This window comes from Pelobates fuscus, chromosome 1 (assembly GCF_036172605.1).
Source record: "Pelobates fuscus isolate aPelFus1 chromosome 1, aPelFus1.pri, whole genome shotgun sequence".
In the NCBI taxonomy this organism is placed as follows: domain Eukaryota; kingdom Metazoa; phylum Chordata; class Amphibia; order Anura; family Pelobatidae; genus Pelobates; species Pelobates fuscus.
Genome location: NC_086317.1, coordinates 185,747,574 through 185,764,902, shown reverse-complemented (window position 1 = coordinate 185,764,902; position 17,329 = coordinate 185,747,574). Strand labels below are relative to the sequence as shown.

The following is a 17,329-nucleotide window of genomic DNA, read 5'->3' as shown; positions in this document are numbered from 1 at the left end:
TTTCAATTTCAAATGTAATGTGCTATATTTGACCCTGTAACTTCCCAAAACACCATAAAACCTGTACATAGGGGGTACTGTTGTACACATGAGACTTTGCTGAATACAAATATGTGTATTTTATTGCAGTAAAAGCAAACAGTATTATGACATTGACAGTTAAAATGTCATGTAGAACTAAAAAAAAACTAAATTTCTTATTTTCTCACATTTTTTTCATATTAAATTATGTTTCATAGCTAAATATTTGACATTAAATGAAAGTCCTGTTTTCCCTGAAAAAAATGATATATAGTAAGGGGGGGGGGGGTGCATTTAATATGAAAGAGGTGAATTACGGTTGGACAGACATATAGCGCAAATGCCAGGTTTTGTTTACGTTTTGTTCTGTTCACAACGTGTACATTTGGCTCAGTCCTTAAGTCCTTAACTTGTGTGTGTGTTTGTAGTGAAGATGTGTCAGTGAACTTGTGTGTGTGTGTTGGTGAGCCTGTCTGTAGTGAGCATGTGTATATGTGTCCGTGAGCATGTGTGTATGTGTGTCAGTGAGTTTGTATGTAGTGAGCATGCGTGTCAGCGAGCTTTTCCGTAGTGAGCACGTGTGTATCAGTGAGTTTGTAGTGACCATGTATATATTAGTGAGCTTTTCTGTAGTGAACTTTGTCTGCAGTGAGCATGTGTTTGTGCTAGTAAGCTTGTCTGTAGTAAATTTGTGTTTGTATACCAATGAGTGTGTCTGTAGTAACATTGTGTGTGTCAGAGTTTGTACTAATTTTCTGTGTGTGTACCAGTAAGCTTGTCTGTATGGGTCAGTGAGATTGTCTGTGAGTGAGACTATTTGTGTGTACCAGTGAGCATGTGTTTTTATGTCATTGAGTTTATGTGAGATTATCTGTCTGTGAGTCTGTGTATCAATGAGCTTGTGTGCTTGTGTCAGTGAGATTGTCTGTGTCTGCCTGTGAGTATGCTTACTTCCTAATAAAATTTTTTACACTTACAGACCAAATATTTCGAATTAGAAAAATTAGAAAAAGATACATACCAACAGTGTATATATATATATATATATATATATATATATATAAAATAAAAGATCTGGCACTCTACCTTGAAAATGCAAAAATGATAATAGTTACCATGGTGCTGCACAGCGTTATATGTATCAAAATAAAGGATGATAGCCCTTGTTGCATTTTCAAAAGGTGTATAGTATGATTTAGCAAATGGTCACTATAATACACCTTTTGAAAATCCAACAAGTGTGTTTATCCTTTATTTTGAGAAAGATTACACACACACACATACATATACATACACACACACTTAACCCCTTAAGTCCGGCGGACGTATATTTACGTCCTTTTAAAAGCGGCTCTAAACGCCGCAGGACGTAAATATACGCCCGCCGGTTTTTTTAACTTACCCGGTCGCCGGTGGTCCCACGCCGGCGATCGCGGTTGGGGGGACTCCCAGGGAGCCCCCCCGCGGCAGATCTGCCTCCTCCGGTCCCTCACGGTCATGTGAGAGTGAGGTCCTTGCGAGGACCTCACAATCACATGGCCGGTATAGCTGGCTCAGGCATTGCCAGCAGGGGGACCAACTGTAATGACAGTTGGTCCCCCTGCTGGCTGGAAATAAAATAAAATAAAGTTAAAAGTGTAAAAAAAAAAAAAATATATATATATACTTAGATCATATATATATATTATATATATATGATCTAAGTATATATATACACATATACACACACACACATACACCGTCTAGGTGTATTTTAATATTAATATATATATCAAATTACACGTAGACTGATACTGATTAAATATATATAATTATTGTTATATATATATTTATAAATAATATATAAAAAAATATGTAAATACGTAAAAAAATAAAATAAAAAAAATAATTAAAAATAAAATATAAAAAAATATATAGATGTGTTTTATTTTGTTCTAACTGTATTGTGATATTAATATATATATATTTATATCAAAATACATGTAGAACGAAATAATATATATATCTATATACATAAATATATACGTATATATCACTATATATATACCTATATATAAATAAAAATATTTAAAAAAATATATATATATATACGTATTCTTTTCTTTTCTTTCAGGAAGTGTTCCGGAGGATTGGAGGAAGGCAGATGTGGTTCCTATATTCAAAAAGGGTTCAAAATCCTTGCCTGGAAATTATAGACCTGTGAGCTTAACTTCTGTGGCTGGTAAAATATTTGAAAGGTTATTAAGGGATAATATTCAAGAATTCCTTAAGAAGAATATGGTTATCAGCAAAAATCAGCACGGTTTTATGAAGCACAGGTCATGTCAAACTAACTTGATTGCGTTCTACGAAGAAGTAAGTAGAAGTATAGATCAGGGTGTTGCAGTGGATGTGATCTATTTGGATTTTGCCAAGGCATTTGATACAGTTCCACACAAAAGATTAGTGTTCAAACTCAAGGAAATCGGTCTCGATGAAAATGCTTGTTTTTTTAAACAATGGCTTAAAAACAGAATACAAAGAGTTGTCGTTAATGGTAAATTTTCAAGCTGGACAGAGGTGGCAAGTGGTGTCCCTCAGGGGTCTGTTCTGGGACCCCTTCTATTTAACATTTTTATAAATGATCTTGAAGACAGCATTGAAAGTCATGTTTCAGTGTTTGCAGATGACACAAAACTTTGTAAAATAATACAATGTGAGCAAGATATTACTTTGCTGCAGAAGGATTTAGATAGACTGGAGGACTGGGCACTCAAATGGCAGATGAAATTTAATGTTGAAAAATGCAAAGTTATGCACTTCGGCGTAAAGAAGACACAAGCAACGTATACCCTTAATGGAAGTGAATTAGGGATAACAACACACGAAAAGGACTTGGGAATTGTTATAGACAACAAACTATGCAACAATGTGCAATGTCAATCAGCAGTGGCCAAGGCCAGTAAGGTATTGTCATGCATGAAAAAGGGCATTCATTCTCGGGACGAGAATATCATTTTGCCTCTCTATAAATCACTGGTAAGACCACATATTGAATATGCTGTGCAATTTTGGGCACCTGTTCTAAAGAAGGATATCATGGCACTAGAAAAAGTGCAGAGGCGGGCTACAAAATTAATAAAAGGAATGGAACATATCAGCTATGAAGAAAGGTTAACAAATTTAAACCTATTTAGTTTAGAAAAACGTCGCCTGAGAGGGGATATGATAACATTATACAAATATATTCGGGGCCAATACAAACCATTGTGTGGAAATCTATTCACAAACCGGACTTTACATAGGACACGAGGCCATGCGTTTAGACTGGAAGAAAGAAGATTTCGTCTAAGGCAAAGGAAAGGTTTTTTTACTGTAAGAACAATCAGGATGTCGAATTCTCTGCCTGAAGAAGTGGTTTTATCAGAGTCCATACAGATGTTCAAACAGCTACTAGATGCATACTTGCAAAGACAGAATATTCAAGGATATCATCTTTCAATGTAGGGTAATAACTGCTTGATTCAAGGATAAATCTGACTGCCATTCTGGGGTCAAGAAGGAATTTTTTGTCCTAGCTTGTTGCAAAATTGTGCTTCAAACTGGGGTTTTTTTTTTTTTTGCCTTTTGGATCAACAGCAAAAAACAGGTGTGAGGAAGGCTGAACTTGATGGACGCAAGTCTCTTTTCAGCTATCTAACTATGTAACTATGTAACTATGTATATATATACATATATTAATTCTACACATATATTTATGTAATAATTTTACATAATTAGGTATCCTAATTAATTACAATTAGCGGGACCTGCCTGACAACCCATGCCGAAAGTATAAGGAATTTAATTTGCTAGCACTATATTTAACCCTATAACTTTCCAAGACACCATAAAACCTGTACATGGGGGGTACTGTTTTTCTCGGGAGACTTCGCTGAACACAAATATTAGTGTTTCAAAACAGTAAAATGTATTACAACGATGATATCGCCAGTAAAAGTGACGTTTTTTGCATTTTTCACGCACAAACAGCACTTACACGGACGATATTACTGCTGCAATACTTTTTACTGTTTTGAAACACAAATATTTGTGTTCAGCGAAGTCTCCCGAGTACAACAGTACCCCTCATGTACAGGTTTTATGGTGTTTTCAAAAATTACAGCGTCAAATATAAGGCTTGTGTTTCATTTTTTTCACATTAAAATTCGCCAGATTGCTTACGTTGCCTCTATGACCCTATGGTAGCCCAAGAATGAAGATTACCCCTATGATGACATACTATTTGCAATAGTAGACAACCCAAGGTATTGCAAATGGGGTATGTCCAGTCTTTTTTAGTAGCCACTTAGTCACAAACACTGGCCAAAATTGGCGTTTTTTGCATTTTTCACACACAAACAAATACTAACGCTAACTTTGGCCAGTGTTTGTGACCAAATGGCTACTAAAAAAGACTGGACATACCCCATTTGCAATACCTTGGGTCGTCTACTATTGCAAATGGTATGCCATTATGGGTGTAAATTTATTTCCTGGGCTACTATACAGTCTCAAAGGCAACGTAACCAATCTGACAAATTTCAATTTCAAATGTAACACGCTATATTTGACCCTGTAACTTCCCAAAACACCATAAAACCTGTACATAGGGGGTACTGTTTTACACGTGAGACTTTGCTGAATACAAATATGTGTATTTTATTGCAGTTAAAGCAAACAGTATTATGACATTGACAGTTAAAATGTCATGTAGAACTAAAAAAATAAAAAAAAAATCTTATTTTCTCCCTTGTTTTTCATATTAAATTATGTTTCATAGCTAAATATTTGATATTAAATGAAAGCCCTGTTTCCCCTGAATAAAATGATATATAATAAGGGGGGGGTGCATTTAATATGAAAGAGGTGAATTACGGTTTGACAGACATATAGCGCAAATGCCAGGTTTTGCTTACATTTTGTTTCGTTCACAACTTGTACATTTGGCTGCGGTGTTAAGGGGTTAAATTTGTTAAAATTCACATGACCCTCATAGGAGATCATTTATTAAACTGCAATGTACCAAAATAATATCTAAATAGTAAAATGTAGGTTGTACTATCTTTCTCGCAAAATTCTGCAACAGTTATAGGTTAAACTTGGATTATTTAACCCTCTTTTCACATTTAGTTTTAAATTCGCTGCATTTGACAGATCGTTGAACAAACACCAAAGTATGTAGACGGCTAGTTTAGGCTGGAATATTGATAGTGGTGCATTCGCATTAATTGCAATATAAGGCATTTGCATGGAACTATTTGCTTTAACACGCCTTAATCTGTGAGATCAGCTCTTTTCCGTTCTGCATTTCCTTCTGTGTCACAAAGCAATTTATGAATTCCCTCCCTCTTCCAAGTTTACACATTCTTTGTCTTTCACTATACGGTTACGCCCAGTCATAAAGACTTTAAGAAACTGTGAGGATAGGACAAATAGAGCACAACATAGAAGAAGGTTTTCAGGCAGCCAAAACAACAGAGAGTGAGGTATGTGTAAAGTATGCAACGTTACGATTATTTAAAACAATGTTTTCAATATACTATTTAAAATTGTTCGAATTTGTTAACATCTATATTGCGTAGTTAACTTGTTGATTACCTTATAAACTTGCTCCCTGTTTGTGAGACGATATCTAAAAAACCTGATTCGTTTCATACCTTTCTACATATCGTCGGAAATTTAAATGTAAAGACAAAAAATTGGTGCGAGATAAATGATAGCATGTAGCATACTCTGGAACACGATTAGAAAAGCATGGTTCCTCCTTTTTATTTGGACACTCGAATTGGTTACTTCAGGGTTGCCAACATGCAAACATCTTACGGCTCATTGAATTTATGTTGACGTATCCACAAATAATACCCTACTTTTACAGTTGATTTATTCCTTTTTATTAGCCATAATTTGTACTCCGGGTTTTTCAAAAAAACTGTGAATTATTGCAAATTTAATATTCAATGTGAAAATAACGTCAGCTGATTTTGGTTTGAAAGTGGACATTAACTCTTATTTACCAGCAACTCACAGTTTAGTAATATGTCATTAATTAACTAAGCTTTACATTTGAGCAAATTAAAACTTTTAATGGCAAAAATAGCTAAGCTGTTGCTGAACTGGAGAATTTTCCCAGATCAGCTATTTTAGCCTAATTATTAAATTTTTATTTAACTTAATACAGTTTGGGGTTGCAAAGATTTGCCAAGATTTCAGGTAAGTGATTTTTTTTTTTTTTTTGTATTACAGGTTCACTTGAAGCACTGCGGTACTTATTAAAGTGTACACTGTCAAGATCACTTGAATGGTCACAACCATTCACACTTTAATGTATAAACCACACCGACAATAGTACAAGCTATGCCTGGGAATAAAACGTCTGTGTTACTCCCACATTAACCTCAGGAATGCTCCTGGCTTCTATATCCCTTTTATGGTTATTTTCCACAGTGAGGTGTTTTAAACTTGTGGGTGGGGCATTTCGAAACTATTGTGATTGCTGTTTGTATTGAGTGTATCACTGCATAACTGAAAACGCGAAAATAAGTATTTTTTTTGTGTATCACATTTATGTCCTTTTAAGGTGAAAATTATACTGTGTAGGAAGAATGAAATGCATACAGTTGCATCATTGAGCAGCTGAGAGGCAGATTGTGCTAGGGGACTGAAGATGACTAGATAGTTGGTCCCTCCAAATTCCAATTTTAAGACATAAACCAGAAAAAAATAATAATAACCATTTGTTATAATTTACATGGTCTATGGAAGATCTGTATCTTACATACATGTTGTTCATTACTGTGTAATGTTTCAGATCCCTAAAAGACTTTAGCTAGCTTTATTTATTTTATTGTCATCATCTTGAAAAGTAAAAATTTCAATAGAAATTGGCACTTTTGTAAACTATAGGCACCCAGACCACTTTAGTTTGTTGGAAGTGGTCTGGGTGCAGTGCCCCTATTGCACTCAGTGCTGCAATATTAACCCCTTAATGACAAATGACAGACCTTGTCCGTCACCCTGGAGAGACCCTTAACGACGAGTGACGGACCAGGTCCGTCATGGGTTAAAATTAACCCCAGATCGCGGGGTTAACGGTGCTCAGGTCTGCCTCTGGATTAGAGGCACCTGATCGCGCTCAGTGGCATCTCCAGCATTGATATTTAGGGGGAGCACATGGGGGGGGGGGGGCATGGACAAAAGTAGGGGGCAATTACAAAATATGTGTGTGTGTGTGTGTATATATATATATATATATACACACACACACACACACACACACACACACACACACACACACACACACAACATTTAAAAGTTAACAAAAAACAGATTTCCAGCAACTTGTTAAATATACCAAAGTATATATGCCATGGTAACAATATCTCATTATGCCAGAATGATTACAAAACTATAGTTTAAAAAATAAATAAATAAACATATATATATATATATATATATATATATATATATAATTTACAACATGCAATTTTAAATGGAATTTAAATTAACACTTTTATATAAATATTTCACAAACCTAGAAAATGGTCACTTAACAGTGTATTCTCTACACTCAGAGTTTACAGGGACACTCCACTCCAGGCACCCAGACCACTTCTGCCCATTGGAGTGGTCTGGGTGCCAACTCCCACTACCCTTAACCCTGCAAGTGTAATTATTGCAATTTTTTATAAACTGCAATAATAACCTTGCAGGGTTAACTCCTCCTCTGGTGGCTGTCTACTAGACCAGTGGCGGATTAGCCGCGAGGCAAACAAGGCATTTGCCTTGGGCGGCATTTTCCAGGGGGCGGCAAAAAACGCCGCCCCCAAATGCCCAAGGCAAATGCCTTGTTAGCCTTGCGGCTAACTGACATGCCGTCTGGGCGGGCGGTCTGCTGGGCGGCGCTGGCGGGCTGCTGGCGAGGGAGCACTTCCTCTGAGCTGTCTGCTCAGCTCCCTCGCGCGCCACAGTGAGGCTGGGAGCCGGAATATGACGTCATATTCCAGCTCCGCCTCCCAGCCTCACTCTGCGGCGCGCGAGGGAGCTGAGCAGACAGCTCAGAGGAAGTGCTCCCTCGCCAGCAGCCCGCCAGCGCCGCCCGCCAGCGCCGCCCAGCAGCCACTGGACCACCAGGGAGAAATAGGACCCCCCCCCCAGCATTCCCAAAGGTAAGGAGGCTGGGGGGGTTAAATAAAAAAATGTGTTAAATATGTGAGTGAGTATGTGTGTGTGTTTGTATGTCTGTTAGTGTGTGTTTGTATGTCTGTTAGTGTGTGTTTGTATGTCTGTTAGTGTGTGTGTGTTTGTATGTCTGTTAGTGTGTGTGTGTTTGTATGTCTGTTAGTGTGTCTGTGTATGTCTGTTAGTGTGTGTTTGTATGTCTGTTAGTGTGTGTTTGTATGTCTGTTACTGTGTCTGTGTATGTCTGTTAGTGTGTGTTTGTATGTCTGTGTGTGTGAATGTCTGTCAGTGTGTGTGTGAATGTCTGTCAGTGTGTGTGTGTGAATGTCTGTTAGTGTATGTGAATGTCTGTTAGTGTGTGTGTGTGTGTGTATGTCTGTTAGTGTGTCTGTGTATGTCTGTTATTGTGTGTGTGTGTATGTCTGTTATTGTGTGTGTGTGTGTATGTCTGTTAGTGTGTGTGTTTGTATGTCTGTTAGTGTGTGTGTGTGTTTGTATGTATGTCTAGTGTTTGTATGTCAGTGCGTGTGGGTGTGTCTGTTAGTGAGTGTGTCTGTTAGTGAGTGTGTCTGTTAGTGAGTGTGTCTGTTAGTGAGTGTGTCTGTTAGAGTGTGTCTGCGTATCTGTCAGTGAATGTCACGTTTAAACATTTGTTATGAAGGAACACAACTGCAGATTTCTTATAGTTTGAATATTTATTATAAAAAGTAAAAGGTATTGACTTTAATTCCAATTTACAGGTACTGTAGCTTTAAGTAATAAACGATAACTAAAGTCCACAATTATAGGCACTGTAGCTTTAAGTAGTAAACGATAACTGAAGTCCACAATTATAGGCACTGTAGCTTTAAGTAGTAAACGATAACTGAAGTCCACAATTATAGGCACTGTAGCTTTAAGTAGTAAACGATAACTGAAGTCCACAATTATAGGCACTGTAGCTTTAAGTAGTAAACGATAACTGAAGTCCACAATTATAGGCACTGTAGCTTTAAGTAGTAAACGATAACTGAAGTCCACAATTATAGGCACTGTAGCTTTAAGTAGTAAACGATAACTGAAGTCCACAATTATAGGCACTGTAGCTTTAAGTAGTAAACGATAACTGAAGTCCACAATTATAGGCACTGTAGCTTTAAGTAGTAAACGATAACTGAAGTCCACAATTATAGGCACTGAATCAGAAAGAGTCCTTTAGTAGTATTAATGATTTAGGTGATAAGAAGTTACAATAGCTGTTCCATAGACTTTAACTGAAGCAATACAGATGCAGCTAACTGAGATAAAGTATGAGTTGAAGTTAGCTGTAACGAGTTTGTTTTATCGAAGGACTTTGGAGACAGGAAATAACAGCTTTGAGATGCAACGCTTATCACAGAGGTTTTACTTAGCTTCCGGCACATAGAACACTGGTTCCCGAGATCTCCTCAGAGGCGGTTATCCTGAATGGAGAGAGTTCAGCTTGAGTCGTGGATGAGGAGAGGTGAAGGGAACTTGAAGTCTTCCAGTCCGGTCCGGTAACAGAGGGCTTTCACAACGATGTTGTAGCCGGTTCGTGAGTACGGAACGTAGTTCAATAATCCAGCGTCGATCAGCTGGTGCGGTCGGATTAAATAGGGAGACCGTGTCATAAAGAGGTGTGGCTAAGCTCCGTGGAACCAGGAAGTAAGAGGATACCATAGTTAAGGCATGACAGTGAATGTGTGTGTGTTTGTATTTAGAAGGCGGGGCGGGGAAAGGGTGGGGGTGGTGCGGGTGGGGGGGAAGGGTTGGATGGGTGTGGCGCGGGCGGGAGGGGGGGCGCCTGAGTTTTGTCCTGCCTAGGGCAGCACAAAACCAGGATACACTACTGGAGGGCACTTCCGTGCTAGAGCATCGCTGGACATCCTCACGCTGTGTGAGGACCTTCAGCGTCGCTCAATTCCCCATAGGAAAGCATTGAAAGCATTTTGAAAGGCTAACTCAAATGAACTTTTCCTGTAAGAAGAGAAGATTTAGCTCTACTTCCATTAACTAAAAATGGTTACACTATAGTTTGTGCCCTGACCTATAGTTGGTGAATACTATACCATCACAAACTAAAATTACTTGTTTCATTCTCATGCTCGCAATATGTAATCCTGGGTACATACATATCATTTACGCAAAAGCTTCAATTAAAGTTCACGTTACTTACAGTAGTGGTGCCACTGTCTGGAGTGTCTGCGCTGCTCACTCAGTCCTTTTGCAAACTGCACTCTCAGGTAGGCAAGGTTTCACTGCAAACTGTCTGCAATCTCTGGTAAGTAAGGTGATACTGTCACACCACTGTCTGCAATCTCAAAAGTAAGTGCCACTGTCATACCACTCACTGTCTGCAATCAGGGATAAGTAACCTTTGTCACACTCACACCACTCGCTGTAATCACTGCAATTAATTCACTTTTCTCAGAACCTAGATGTGGCACATATTCATAATACATTTTATAGATTTCATTATAATCTATAAAATGTATTATGAATATAATTGGTCGCATGGTCACTCACACACTTGTCAGTAAGCGCACAATGTCACACACTCTCACTAACACACACTCTTACTGAAGTATACACACAATGTCACACACTCTCACTAACACACACTATTATTAAGTATACACACAATGCCACACACTAACACACTATTATTAAGTATACACACAACGTCACTGACACACACTATTACGTATACACACAATGTCACAAACTCTCACTAACACACACTATTAAATATACACACAATGTCACACACTCTCACTCACACACTGTAATTAAGAATACACACAATGTCACTGACACACTCAATAACACACTCTTACTAAAGTATGCACACACAATGTCACTAACACACACACACAATGTCACTCACACATTATTTACACACACATGCACAAAATCAGCCCCCTTAGGCTTCATGTGGGCCATACCTGTGCTAGTGCTGTGGAGGAGGAACCATTTTCCAGCCTGCAGGGAGTCTCCCCTTCGTTTCTGCTGGGGGAGCAGGAGAGCGGTGCACAGTGAGGACAGCCTGCCTGCAGGATCAGTCTGCTCAGGGGCTGGGCTCTCAGTAACATTGAGGGAGCCCAGCGAGCAGTAAGTTCATTTTTAGTTGGGGGGGCACAGCCTGATTTAGGGGGGGGCATGGTCCCCTCTGGCCCCCCCTTAGTGACGCCACTGATTGCGCTGCCCCTGCAGCAGTGGCTCTGACAGGCTGCAGGGACTTACCATCCGCCTCTCTGTGTGAAGTGCAGGGAGACGGATCAGTGATGATCTGCTTCCCTGTTTAAAAAAAATAAAGTTAGTTTAAAATCCTACCCCCTTTACCCATATTAAATACAAATTAACCCCTTCCCTGCCAATTGATCACTAACTACAGTGATCAATTGGCAGGGATTACATTTTACTGTCATCTGATTTTATTTATTTTTTTAACCCTCTGGGGTTAAATTTATTTAATTAATTGAAATATTTTAAAATGATATAGCTGGGGTGGGTGGAAGTTAGTGGGGAATCTGGGGATTTGGTATTAGGCTAAATAGGGGTTAAAGTTTTAAAATAGGCTTTCAAATTTAAAAAAAATGTAATAACGTTTGTTACTCAGTACAAATAAAAATTAACCCCTTCCATGCCAGTCAGTCATTGCCTACAGTGATCAAAATACAGATCACAGTATTATACTGTGATCTAATTGTTCTTAACCCCTGAGGATTAACTTTTATTTATTTAACTCAGGGGTTCAATTTATTTAATTAATTATTTTAAATATTTTATAATTCTATATTTTGCTAGCTGGGGTGGGGGGGAGTTATGGGAAAGTGGGGAATTTACTGTTAGTGCTGCTTACTGCTAGTTAGTGGTTAACGGTAAAAAAAAAAAAGCTTATAAAAATGTTACAAAAAGCTTTAAGAAAGTTTAGGAAAGCGTAAAAAAATTAATATGTAAAAAAAAGTTTAGAAACTAGTTTTTAAAAGTTTAAAAAAGTAAAAAAAATTAATTTAAAAATGCTCATTACCACTACACCTGGAACAAACTAGAGAAAAAAATGATCCCACACTAAGGTTCAAAATACGCCTTTTGAATTACCCCAGTGTGTATTATTTAATAAATAGTATGTGTTTGTGGGGAAGTTTCAATAACCACCCATCGAAACTACTCCAAAATGGAACATAGGCACAGTGTAAAACTTCAAAGTTAGAAAAAAACTGAATGGCTGCGTCTCAAATGTGCCCCTTCAACAGCCACATATACCTGGCAAAGGTGCATACGGGGGTATTGCTGTACTCAGACGACATAGCTGAGCAACATATGAAGTATTAAACAGTCGTAGCACACATAAGGTTTGCAAAATATACTGTGCAAACTCACTTTGTGTGTCAAAAAGGCAGAAAAAACACTTATTACCACTACACTTGGTACAAGCTAGTGGAAAAATTATCCCACGCTAAGGTTCAAAATATGCCTTTTGAAATACCCTGAGATGTTGTCTTTAAGAAATGGTATGCCTTTATGGTGTAGTTGTAATATGTAGCCTGCTCAAGTGCTCTAAAGTGGGACTTAAAAACCTGAACTTGTCACGTCTTTTACAGCACTGTAACTTCACAAAATAGTGGCCAGGTCATACATTGGGCATATTGTTTTACTCAGAAGGTGTAACTGAGTATGATTTGGGGATTTTTATGACAGTGGTACATATTAAGTGTAAGAAATACTCAGCAAAAATGCAACAAATATTTAAAAATGCCATTTTTTTTTTCCTCCTCACCACAAACATTGACATAAATTGGTGAAAAAATGGTGACCAGTTAAGGCACAATATACACCATATAAGATACCCTGGGGTGTCTGCTTTATCAAATGAAAGCCCTTTGTGGGGTTATTTGAACAGTCACACTGCTAGAATATCCTAAAATGAGACATAGGCCTGTCAAATCTATCTACAAAAATTCTAACTATAGAAACTGAAACAGCCTTGTCTCTTATATGGCACTGTAGCTTTACAGAAAAGTACCAAAGGCATACAATGGGGGTATCGTTATACTCAGCAGATGTTGCTGAACACAATATGCAGGAATAGCACACACCAGCTTTAAGAAATACACATTACAAAAACCTTGTTAAGGACTGAGCCAAATGTACACGTTGTGATGTAAACAAAACCTGGCATTTGCGCTATGTCTGTCCAACCGTAATTCACCTCTTTCATATTAAATGCACCAACACTTATTATATATCATTTTATTCAGGGGAAACAGGACTTTCGTTTAACATCAAATATTTAGCTATGAAACATAATTTAATATAAATAAAATATTAAAAAAAAACTTTTTTTTTTTTTTTAGTTCTACTGACATTTTAACTGTGAATGTCATAATACTTTTTTATTTTAATGCAATAAAATACACATATTTGTACTCAGCAATGTCTCATGTGTAAAACAGGTTTTAGTGTTTTGGGAAGTTACAGGGTCAAGTATAGCATGTAAAAATTTTCACATTGAAATTCGCAAGATTGGTTACGTTGCCTTTGAGAACGTAGCCCAGGAATGAGAATTACCCCCATGATGGCATACCATTTGCAATAGTAGACAACCCAAGGTATTGCAAATGGGGTATGTCCAGTCTTTTTTAGTAGCCACTTAGTCACAAACACTAGCCACAGTTAGCGTTAATATTTTTTTTTTTTTTTATTCTTTATTTTAGTGTGCAATAAAAGAATAACAGACAGGCTTGCATAGCCATGACAACGTTCGCAAGCTTATAATAGACAAACTTTAACATACAGTGCCATGACATATGAAACAGTTGCACTTTTTTTTTTTTTAGTTTAAGGGAACAGGCTGAATCCTAGATTGTATTGTAAGACTTAGGACATTACAGGCTAGAGATCATATGTTAGGAAAAAGTAGATTATGCAAGCTTAATACAGTTATTGATTTACAGGCTTGTGTGAGTAAATGTCAGATGCAGATTTCTCCACACTGCTTAAGATTGACCACCAGGGGGCAGCGAGTCACTGAGCTCGCCAGATTTAGCTTCCATGAAAGTTTAAGCATTTTTAGATGATATATAAAACCAAAAAAACAGAATACCAAGCAGTGAGTTTAGAGTGTGAGAAACATTAAACCAACACTTGATATAGGTGCAGCGCTTAAAAAGTATAATATAAATAATCCTTATGCACTTACCCCTTACAATAGGCACGGGGTGTACATGAAAAATAAACAAAGGAAATATATAGGGTAGTACTGTCAGATAACTTGGTATTAGAGTGAAAAATATAAAAGGGGGAACTCACATTGTAAAGAGCCTTTTATGAGGGTATAGGCTCTAAACACATCGACCAGTGTGCCTTTCAAGGTAGGCAGCAACACCTAGGAATAGAAGATGCTCCTTTCTTCATTCTGTCTGCGGATTATATCTCCAAAATAAAGCACAAAAGAAGACTCCTAGTGCAGATTTATCTTCAATTAAGTAGTGTAGAACACAAGTATAAATTTGGTGCTCACCTTTTTATAGAGCCTTTTGGGGACTGGCTCTAAGTGCTGTAGGCATCAGTGTCAATTTAGAGGTGACACTTCCCTCAGGTGGATACCAAATATATGGAGGAGATGGAGTAAGGGTATTTAAAAAATTACATTTATTGAGTATCACAAAGAAATATAAAATGCATACGAAGTAGCATGTATAAGTATATTACTACTAAAATGTCCAATCTCCTCTTCTCCCAGAAACGCGTTTCGCCGTCCTTATCGGCTTCCTCAGTCTGTGCTTGTGAGTCTGCTGGTATCCAGTTTATAAATCCTCCACTCGCGCCGTCGCGTCACTTCCGGTTCGGCTTGTATTGCCGATACATCATTTCCGGGCTCCAGTTGTTCCTACAACTCCCGGCATGCTTCAGTTTGTACCTCCGATTTTTTTAGAACCTGTATGTAGGGAATGAGCTGTGCAAGAAAAAAGGGTCCTCTACCATTGCTCAAGGGATGATATATAATTAATGTATTGCATAAATCTCTCTTCAGGACAATACATTTAATAATAGCCATATATCAAATATCTAGGTGTATTATAGCATACATACTTTTTCATATTCAAACAGGGATAGCAAATAATTTTCAGTGTGAGGTAGACAGAAATATACGAATGTTAATTAATTTTTAAAACATACAATGGTCATTATTTGTTAAAATTTCCATAAAAGTTACGTTTACATAAAAAATAAGTAATAAATAGACAATAAATAGTATAAAAAATATATGGTCAAAAAATATATTATAAAAAATGACAACTCAAAATCAACGTTAAGACCAAAAGGGACAAGGGTATTAAGGTTAAAAATCCATTTCATTTCTATTTGGCCAAGTTTTTTAATTACATCTTCCCCTCTCCAATTTGTCTCCACCTTCTCAATAGCAAAAACATATTTTTCCAAGGTGGCTACTTCCCACATAATACGTATTTCCTGATTCATAGCTCTAGTTAGTTTCTTTTGACATTTATAGTGTTATAATTAATTTCGTGGTTATGGGAGCTAGAAGTCATGGAAGATGTGCCAAATACATCATCAATATTATTACAATCATTTTTTCTTTTTTCAAACAATGTCATATTGATAGCTGCCCGGGGACTTAGATACAACAAATACCCTACTTTTGATAGGGGAGAGGAGGACTTCATGGAAGAGTGGAATGAGATGTTAGAGTCATTCTCTTTCACTACAATGAATATGCTAATTAAAAGAAGGAAACTCACCCTTGAAAAGTTAGATCAGGAAATAAATACAACACAAAACACACTTTTAAATCATACAACAGCAGAAGAATATGAGGAAATTACTAAAACTGTCCAAAACCAAATAGAGAGAACAGAAAAAGAGACAATAGAAATAAAAAAGAAGAAATACAAAAGGGATAAATTTGACTATGAAAACAATCAAGTAAGGTCGTACCATCAAAATAGATCCAACTATAAGGAATCACAATATACTAGACCCACCAGTCAATACAGAGAGAGACCGCGCCATATAAATACATACACTAATGGAGCAAATAAAAGAATACCCTCAAGGGGAAGGAATAATTCCTACAGAGATAAATCATCCCCATCGAAATATAAAAAACAGGACAGTAACATACCACACAGAAATTTTCCAACAGGTAGAACTTCTTCACCAGAGAAAAATCAACCTAAAGAACAAAGACAGGCAAGGGAGAGAAATAGATCCCCAATTTTAACAAGAAATAAGAGGAAAGAAACCTATGAGAGACCATTACAGTTACACAATAGATTTGAAACTCTATCAAACTCACACACAGAGGATTTTTTTCAGGAAGGGAGACAAAAGGGAAAGTTCAAAACCAATCAAGAGTCCCTACACAGAACGACCTATCAAAGGTCATTATCCAAAAGACGGAGAGATATGGAATTAGAGGAAAGAGAGGAGGCAAGAAAATAAGAGAGAAAAAAACATACCTAAAAAAAAGAGAAAGATCAGCCATCTTTAACTTAACTACTACTCCTTTAAGTAAGATAGAAGAGAGAGTACTAGACAAAGGCCTCAAGTTCGCCCCTACTAAACCCTTGGATAAATTTGAATTTTTTGTAGACCTTAATAGGTTTAAACGTCAATTATGTTTAAAAAAGTGTTTTATGAGAACAGACCGACATCTCATGCCAACTCCCCAATCCAACTTCATACATACAGATTTAAGAGAAAGATCCACTTTCTTCCCAGATAATTTTATTTCGGATGAAATGGTTTCTTTCGAAAAATCTGTCATGCATGATATTAATAAAATTAAAGGGAATAACAAAAAGTCCATGAACCTTACTAAGCAAGAGTGGCTGACTCTTAAAAAACTACAAAAAGACAATAGCCGGGTTATAAAACCAGCTGATAAGGGGGGGGGGGTTAGTAGTCATGGATACTAAAAGATATATTCAGGACGGCCTAAGACTAGTGGAGGACCCCAATACATACTGTAGATTACCTGGAGACCCAACCAAGGATATAAGCAAAAAATTTGAGGAACTTTTTCTAAAAGGCAGGGAAATGGAAATAATAAATGAAAATGAATGTAAGTATTTAAACGGCA

General features: G+C 37.2%; 1 protein-coding gene and 1 long non-coding RNA gene across 2 annotated transcripts in view; both read left to right on the top strand.

The window, feature by feature from the left end:
• The window catches only part of LOC134609683 (uncharacterized), a 540,481-nt gene that overhangs the window by 446,776 nt on the left and 76,376 nt on the right, over positions 1-17,329 (top strand). The gene's annotated exons all lie outside the window — the stretch shown is intronic.
• The window catches only part of CSRP1 (cysteine and glycine rich protein 1), an 84,933-nt gene continuing 73,022 nt past the window's right edge, over positions 5,419-17,329 (top strand). The window contains exon 1 of the mRNA XM_063453183.1: positions 5,419-5,528. The gene's annotated coding sequence lies outside the window, so the exon portion shown is untranslated. The remainder of the gene's footprint in view (positions 5,529-17,329) is intronic.